This window comes from Daphnia carinata, chromosome 9 (genome assembly GCF_022539665.2).
Source record: "Daphnia carinata strain CSIRO-1 chromosome 9, CSIRO_AGI_Dcar_HiC_V3, whole genome shotgun sequence".
In the NCBI taxonomy this organism is placed as follows: Eukaryota; Metazoa; Arthropoda; class Branchiopoda; order Diplostraca; family Daphniidae; genus Daphnia; species Daphnia carinata.
The window spans coordinates 338,554-347,679 of NC_081339.1; positions in this window are offsets into that span (position 1 = coordinate 338,554).

Consider the following 9,126-nt stretch of genomic DNA (forward strand, 5'->3'; position numbering starts at 1 on the left):
CAAAACTAAGCTGCGGCCTGACGGGGAATGGGAGAAGCGGTGTAATGAAGCTGCGAGACCGGAATTTTGGCGACTCTAATGCGGGTGACCCGAGTTTGATACCAGCCACAGTAATCTGTTTTTCGCCTTACCAAACCTAAGCTGGTGACGCACGGTGAGGTTAGCTAGTGTAAAGCATTCTTTTAGCAATTGAAAGAATGAGTTTACGTTATTAAAGACAAATTGTAATAAAAAAAATGAAATCGGAAGGCGTTACCACAATGCCGAATATATTTAATTCTAATAGGCCAAAAGATAATAAAAGAATACACAATTATACGATATAAATGGGAAACGGAAATATAATAATGGAGTTATGCGAATGAAGTCTTACCGTCACCGCCGTGGCGAAGATAAAATAGAGATGATAGATGTTATATGGAAAAAATAAAGATAATAAGTCTATCGGTCACACAAAAAGCGACGAGAAGCACTCACAATAATTATTGAATCAGATACAAATTTAACTCACTAGATTGTAGGAATTAAACAGCACTTGTAGCACTAAGGATGAAAATTAGAATTGGAACTGGAACTAAAACAAGGGAGAACTGAAGAGAATTGAAGAGAACTGAAGAACTGTAGAACTGAAGCGAACGAACTTATGGGAACAAAAGAAATATAGAGCATAGTAAATATAGAACATAGTATATAGTTTTAATATAAAGAAAGCAAACAATGAAGATAAAATATAATAAAAAGTTGTATTTTTGTGACTTCGTTACATCACTCCCGGCAGTGCGAGATTACGTCCCGTAATCATACTTGGTAAGCGAAATCCGGTTCCGGTTCTTGAACTGGGCGAAAGCATAGCTTGCAGATGAGTCCAAAAAATCCACAACCATAACAGATGCGTAAGAAAAGAAAACCCAGGAGGCAGAGTACACCGATGAAGAAAAAATTTTTAATAGTTTCCCACCAGCTAGTATAAGTGTTCACTCCAGATGCTGATAATAAAACGTTGGTCACACTTGGTCGATTATTTGTTGAAAACTCACTCGGTGACTGTTCATTCATAGCTGCGGCAATATCAGCCATTATACTCATATGATCCATAATGGTTTCACTATACGCAGGGTTACTTTTATGTTCATAGTCGAAAAATTCACATCTTCATACCGAAAAGAATGCGCAAGAGTTTGTACCGGTAACACGATACTTGCGTTCACGGGCTTCTAAGTGTTATTGCGAAACGCATAAGGATGTCATTGAAGTTCACAAATCCATTGGTCCAATAACACGGCGAATATTTAACGAGTTCTCAACCGTCCAGGTTAATTGTATAATTTTTAAATTTTGGTTGCGGTCCGCAAGATGTTACGACGGTTTCAAAAGTCACATTTAAAAGTTTACACGAGATGACAGTGGCGGTGTTTCCAAAGGCTTGTAATTTTGTGCACTTTGGTAGATCTAGATGTGAAGCAGCTAACCAGCCATTATATTGTGCTGCAATAATTGCTCTTACATGTTTCGCATTTCTCGAATCACATTGTAAGATTTGAATTAATCTTGATAATTCATTTTCATGGTCCGTAAGTTGATCACGAACATATTGTAAAGTAGCGGAATGGTCCAAATTTTGGCCGCCAGGTGGCGCGGGGGGTCCGCCAATGTTATTGTCGACAAATTTTCCATGATGGCCGCCGTTGTAACGAAGAGTTTTGATTGGCCGAGAATATTAAAGGCATCAGATTTCTTTGAACAAGAGTTTTGTATGGGAATACAACGCGGTTGAAAAGTTAAATGAAAATCCAATTGTTTTTTGTCATCTTGAAGGCGAAAAATTTGATCATTTCCCGTTTTTCGTATTAATTTTCCAATTCCAGATTCATGAGCTTTTGGTTCAGATCGTTGAGTATATGTTTTGTCCCAAACTAATGTCAAATGATTATTCGACAAATGACCTGTTAAGGCAGAAGCAATTCCTATCGGTGTAGAAAAATTACTATCTTCCACATCTTGATATAGGCGAATTTTCTCGAGTAGACAATTAGTAATTTCCACATCAATCGTTTGTAACCAATGACCAAAAATTTCTGGTTCACGGTCAAATACAAATTTATTTTCCGCAGCAGTCATTTTTTGATCGTCGCACCGAAGACTGTTAATCATATCGTTGCACTCATTTGGTGTAGTGTCAAGTGGAATTTTATCAGGCACAATTTCTACATATATCAGAAATATATAAAAAAAACAGTACATAAGAAAAATTTAAACAGAGCAGTGGCCAAAAATATTCTACATCGACATTGGTTTTTTTTTTTTTTTTTTATATTTTTGATTATACATAGTTGAAACAAAATAAAAGGCAAAAGAAGAAGAGAAAAGAAAGTAAAAGTGAAAAATTTTCCGACAGCTTTGAAACGTCAACGATCTCCCGTCGGCTTTTCAGTAGCTGCGCTACGGCAAAAGGATAGAAAAATAGAGGGCATCGCATTATAACTGTGTTTTCAGGCAGAAGGAAAATTTATTTTTAATCGAAAGTGGTATCCTTGGAAAGAGGAGAAGATGCTCGTATTTATCAGAAAGAAATAATTGAAAAAGATTGTTTCGTTTAATTATGCGGAGAAGAAAAGAAACGTTTAAAATTTTTACGGCGGAAAAGTCCGTGCGCCAAAAGTCAAAATCAGATTTTCGATTTTTTCTAAGTCCAACGCAAGGGAAAAGGGGACTTAGCTAGAAACGGAGGGCAGAAAATGTGAAACATGAACAGGTTGGTGGAGCTAACGCGCTTGGAGAGGAACGAGGAATTTTTGAAATATGAACGCGAGTGGAAGGGAAGGCTTGTTAGTTGCCCTCTGGCAAAATTGGGGGAGCAGAAATATTTTTTCTTCGCTTGCTGCGAAGTGTTGGAACAAATTCAGTGTTCGATAGAAAAGGAAACTGAAAAGTAGTGTGGACTTAGCGTGTTAGGAAAAAGAAGTTTCTTTGTGTGAAAACAATTTTGTGTATCTAGAAGAAAAGTTTCTTGTTTCCTACACGGAATATGTATTGTGTTAGTGTTGTTATTATATGAAATGTGTAAATAATAATTTTTGTAAACTACCTTAAACATTATGTTAATGGCTGTTACTAATTTATATTTTGAATAAAATAATAAAAAAAATGGAACAGAATTTCATACTTTGTCAATTCGAACGAAACATATTGCAAAAACATTGTAAATAAAAATAGAAAACAAAAGTGAGGAATAGAAGTATGAAAATAATTAAGACACAGAAAAGTAATGATGAATTTTTTGTTATTGTCTTTTCCTTTCTCTTTTTTTTTTTCATTATTATATTTTTTTTTTACTCAGAGGTTATTCTCTTTATTATTATTATTAGCGAATTCTGTAGTAGCATGTTTTATGTTTGTTCATTCGCTATACTTTTTTTTTTTTTATTGAGAAAGAGAAACAAGACAAATTCCATGTCAAGATTTTATATAATGGTTAATAAACTACTAAATAAACACAAGATACATTTATAAGAGAATCAAGTGTGGAGAAAAATAACAAACAAGAAACAACAATTTAATCGTTGGGATTCAGGAATCTTGCTCCATTTGGGCGCCTTCTGGGTCGTCTGCAGGTGGGGCACACGTCCTGCACCCACCATTGCGATAGCGCCCAATTTCGTGGTGGAGCTATTCGGTTCCGCTATTCGATTCCGCGAGCTCCAAAATTTCTTGAAGCTTCTCCAAAGATCGTTGCCAATTTTCTTCGTATAACGCGTTTTGTAGCTCTAATTTCAAGACTCCTGTGCGAAGGTGTAGTTCGTGCAGGTGTAAGTCGTGTCGGGTAGGCCAGGTGGGGCGCGCGGGGTAAGAACGTACGGGTTCCGGCATAAGCGTAGTGATTGGCCTTACGCGCACCGGGTTGGATGTCGCCTGAGGTGTAGCCGGGTTGGATTGGACCCAGGGTGGAACACGGATCCGGGATGGCAAATTCACTTGAGGTGGAAAAGGTACCTTGGACGGAACAGGTGACGTGCGGGGGGTGACAGATGGCCCCGCTTACGGCTCAGTCGAATTGTCTTGTCGTAGTCGCCAATATCTGTCGGAACTATGCCGACGAGTGGTGTAGGGAGAAAGCCGATAATCTCCAGTATGGTCCTTAGGCATTTTGTAAGAATATATATTTGAATATATATATATGTATATGTCATCCTGTATTCGCAAACTTGCCGTTCGCTTATCCAATTTCTATTGCAGTAGTGTAATACTACTCTTCTCTTTGCTATATTTGAATTTCAGCTATCATTTATTATTAATTTTTAATTTTTTCAATGTCTCCATCAACTGTGGCTCGTTAAAGAAAAGAAAAATTCCTCTTTTTTTCTTCTTCTTCTTCTCCCCTTTTTTATTATCCGTAAGAGTCAAAATTAAAATTGTATACCCAAAATTTGTATCTAACTGACAAGTATATTGTTTGTCGGATAAGCGAATGCGAAACATGCTAAAAGTTGACAAAGAGACACAAGAATAGAATCATAAGAAAAATAACACATAAACAAAAGTAATAATATGATAGGCCACAAGAAAAGCATTACAACAAAGAAATAAATTTTATAAAGACGAAAAAAAAAAAAAAAAAATCTTCATCTGTCTTTCTTCTTTAATTGTTCTTGCAGAATCTGCAACGGTAGTGAGGATTCCAATCCTCGGTAAACCATCCGTAGAGAGGTGGGCTCCTATTCTCAGGGTCAAGATCCAAAATTCTTTTCAATTTCACAACTGCTTTTCTCCAATTTTCCTGACGGATATGAAGTTGAAGTTCGTCCGCCAAATCCCTGGTCCGCTTCCGCATTTCCCTGTTGAAACGCCTCTTTTCCTTACGCCAGTTGTATTCGTCTTCTGAATCCTCAGAATGGGCTTCTGGGCTTCGGTAGGATTCCAACATGTCATCACAATACTTGTCGGCTTCATCTCTCTGCTTTCGTTGTTCTTCAGTCACTGCTGGATACAGAAACTCCTCTACATCCTTCTCCCTCTTAATTTCTTCTTCTTCGTCGGTGCTTTCGACTTCACCGTCTTCGAGCTTGCACTTTTTTTCCGCAGGCTCTTCCTCTCCCATGATCAATTGCGAAGTCATCGCCACTTCGATGGTTTGGGCGACGTCCCACTCGTTCAATTCAACAGTGTCTTGAGAGTCCATGTTGTAAAAATGCGAACTGTTGAATATCTGCTACTGTGTGCCGCGAGCTTATATAGTCCCTTTTTTTTCATCATTAAATCAGAGATGAAAAGTTTCAAATTAAAATCCAGCGGTGTATCGAATAGGCTTCCTGCGATTTCTTTGTGGGCGTCCGGTGTTCGAGACTGTTTGAGGAACATCTTTTTTCAAATTTTGTTGAGAAGTTCCAGAATCTTGTGAATTCCGTTGAATGAAATCCGTCTTCATTGGTAATTCCATAGAATTTGGTTTGTTTTCCGTTGCTTGAAATTTCTGGTTTTCAAATCCATTTCCGGTGTGTATTTTCATATCTTCGTCCAGAAGTGCGTTGTTTACGACAGAAGGGTTTACAGTTTCTTGGACATCACACAAATCATTAAACTCATCTATAAGCCCATCCTCGTTTTTCGATAAGTCAATTGTTTGAGTTGAAATCATTTTACGAAATCGACTCTCAAACTCAAAAGGGGTCTCAAATGATGGACAATGCTCGGTCTTCCAAAGCAAGAAATTTTAATTGTTTCGTACAGATAAAGGTTTTAATCTGTTAACGTAGAGTACGCTATCCCCATCTTTAATTGACAGATATAAGAGTTATCGTTGCTATATCTACAGTACCGTGGAGTAAATAATAAGGGGTGTCGAGTGTTGAGGGTGCACTTGGACGATAAGCAAATAATACGTCTAACATATCTTCTTATATATACACTCGGCTGTTGTTAACGCAGTTTGATCCTTTAAAGCAACTGCTTCTACCCATCGACTAAAATAATCAGTAATAACTAAAATATAACTATTTCCGTTAGGCGAAATTGGAGTAATAGGCCCTAAAAAGTCCATACCAATTACTTGAAAAGGAGCTTTGGCAACTTCATGGGGGTGCAAAAGTGCTCTATATGTGGAGGAAGTGTTAGCTATACATATTTCGCAAGCTTGGCAATATTCTTTAATATCGCTCCTCATGTTAGGCCAATAATAATGGTTTTTCACTTTCAAATAAGTTTTATAAAATGCTAAATGTCCTCTCATCGGTGCATCATGTAATTCCTTGAGCACTAGATGGCGGAGCGATACAGGTAACACCAATTGATAATTTACTTCGCTGCGCTTGCTATTTGGAAAAGGCAACTCATGCCGATAAAGAGTACCTTCAATAATTTCAAAATATTCAATTTCTTTTACCCAATGTGGCATAGTTTGTTGAAAAACTTTATCCAGCTCTCCTTTCTCTAAATAATTCCTAATAGCTATACAAAGTTCATCTTCTAACTGCTTTACACAAATAAATTTAATATTTTTTCCAGTTTGAATACCAGCCACCTTTAAACGTGACAAACAGTCAGCATTTTGGTGAATACGACCAGGCCTATACTTTAATTCATAATTGGTCGCAGCTAATAATATAGCCCATCGTCCTAATCTCCCATTGTTATCTTTTTGATCCTTAAGCCACTGTAGTGGACGATGATCACTAATAATTTCAAATGGCTTATCCAAAAGATACTGCTAGAGCTTCTTTTTCAGTAGTGGCATATTTCATCTCAGCCTTCGTTAATTGTCTACTAGAATATGCTATCGGATGTTCGTGGCCATTTTGTATCTGCGAAAGTACCGCTCCTATTCCATAATCACATGAGTCTGTGAAAAGTAAAAATTTGTCATTGAAATTGGGGTAAACTAATACTGGGGACGTAACTAGAGAAGTTCGCAATTTCGCAAAGGCAGCTTGCTCCTGTTACAGTTTTGACACACTTATACCAACAAAACACATTATTGAAGACACATACATTACAGCACAGAAATACAACAAAGGCATTCAACACAGACATACAAAATAAACACAATACTTACAACACATATACTATTTACAAACACATCGCGAAGGGAAGCCAGCAATCCTGCAGAGCTCCTTCTTTAAAGGACTAACACGAGGGCGGCCAGCCAACGGCAGAGCCCCCTCTTTACGTCCTGTCGGACGTCGGGCCAAATCCCGAGTCCCAGACTAAGTAAAAGAGAGGCCAGAAGTCGACTAAGGTTCGACCTGACCTCTAGGGGTGAAAGGGTGACAATAATGAAAGACATGCGAACAAAGGCTCACACAAGATGGCAGCACTTAAAATACAGTCAACCGACGAGAGAGGGCAATAGTTGCAACACTCCTCAGTACCCCAAACAAAAGGTTTTTTGCTAAGGTCTTTATGAGTTAATCTGGACAATGGCTTAGCTATTGATCCAAAATTTTGAATAAATCTTCTATAATATCCGGCTAATCCCAAAAATGATCTTACTTCGTCTACAGAAGAAGGTGTTTTATAATTCACTATTTTATCGATTTTCCCTGGATCTGGCTTAATCCCTTCAGTCGAAATGACATGGCCTAAATAATTTACCGATCGTTTAATAAACTGGCATTTTTTAAGTTTTAATTTTAAATTTGCATCCTGTAGCAGTTGAAAAATTTCACGAATATCCCTCAAATGGTCTTCGAAATTATCAGAAAAGATTATCACATCATCCAAATAAACTAACGCCTTACTTCCCAAAACGTCTTTCAGTACATAATTCATTAGTCTTTGAAATGTGGCAGGTGCATTGCACAAGCCAAATGCCATACGCTTAAATTCGTAAAGATTATTTTCTACAACAAATGCTGTTTTTTCTATAGCTGGCTCATCTACCTGAATTTGCCAATATTCAGCAGCCAAATCGAGAGTAGTGAAAAATTTCTTCCCATACAATTTATCCAATGTTTCATCTATCCTTGGCATAGGAAACGAATCTTTCTTTGTGATACTATTTAATTTTCGATAATCGACGCAAAACCTGACTTCTCCACTTTTTTTCTCAACTAAAACCACAGGTGAAGCCCATGGCGAATGCGAGTATTGAATTACATTGGCATCGAGCATTTCTTGTACCTTATCCTCCAATAATTTTCTTTGATTATTTGTAACTCTGTAAGGGCGTTGTCGAATAGGGCCTCGTCCCTGTGTATCAATTGTATGTTTTATAAGATCTGTGTTGCCTAATTCTGAATCTTTTGCAGCGAACAAGTCGTGAAAGTCATTTAATAATTTAGCGAGCTGTGTTTGAAATTCAGGGTCGTCTTTCGGAATTACAATAGGCTCTTTTACTACGTTAGGCCTGTCCTCAACTTTATTTAAATAAATTTTTCCAATCGCTTGAGTAGTAACTTCGATGCCACCTAACTTCGTATCCCTAGGAATTTTGACCTGATTTAACGAATGATTTTCAACCAGAATATTATATTTTCCATCTCCCGATACTTTTCCTACGAACTCCTCAATAAAAACGCCGGCCGGCAAATCTTCTGCTGGGGTAGATATAAAAGCTGTATTAGGCGGAACAAACGGAAATGACCCTTTCATTTGCGCGGCAATTACTAGCGACGTCTGACGAGATAACGTCGTCTTTTTGACCGAAGTAATTGCCAGGTCCGGAATGCTAGAAATAGCTGATCCCTGCTTATCTCTTGCTAAATAAATGCTCTTGGCTTCTCCATCAAGCCGAAATCCGTGTTTCTGGATTGCGTCCCATCCAAGGATACAGTCCTCAGAAACACCATTTGTAACAATAAACTCTTGTTCCAAAACTGACTCTCCGTATCGTACGGGTAAAGTAACTCTTTCCAGCGTGTGTAATTTTTTCTCCCCTACATCGTATAAATCAAAATCAAGTTGACTGCAGATCACTTGACCTCTTTGGGGTAATTTCTTAAATAATCTCTCGTGAATAATATTCTTAGACGCGCCGGTATCAAATAATGCTTGAAATGGGATCTGATGAATTTTCAATGGAATTCTCGGTGTCGATTCATTCGTTATGGTTGTTAATTTTGCGACTTGTCGGGATTTAAATGGAGGCTCCCTATCAATTGACCCGAAGTTGCAGTTGATACCTATTGGTTTCCC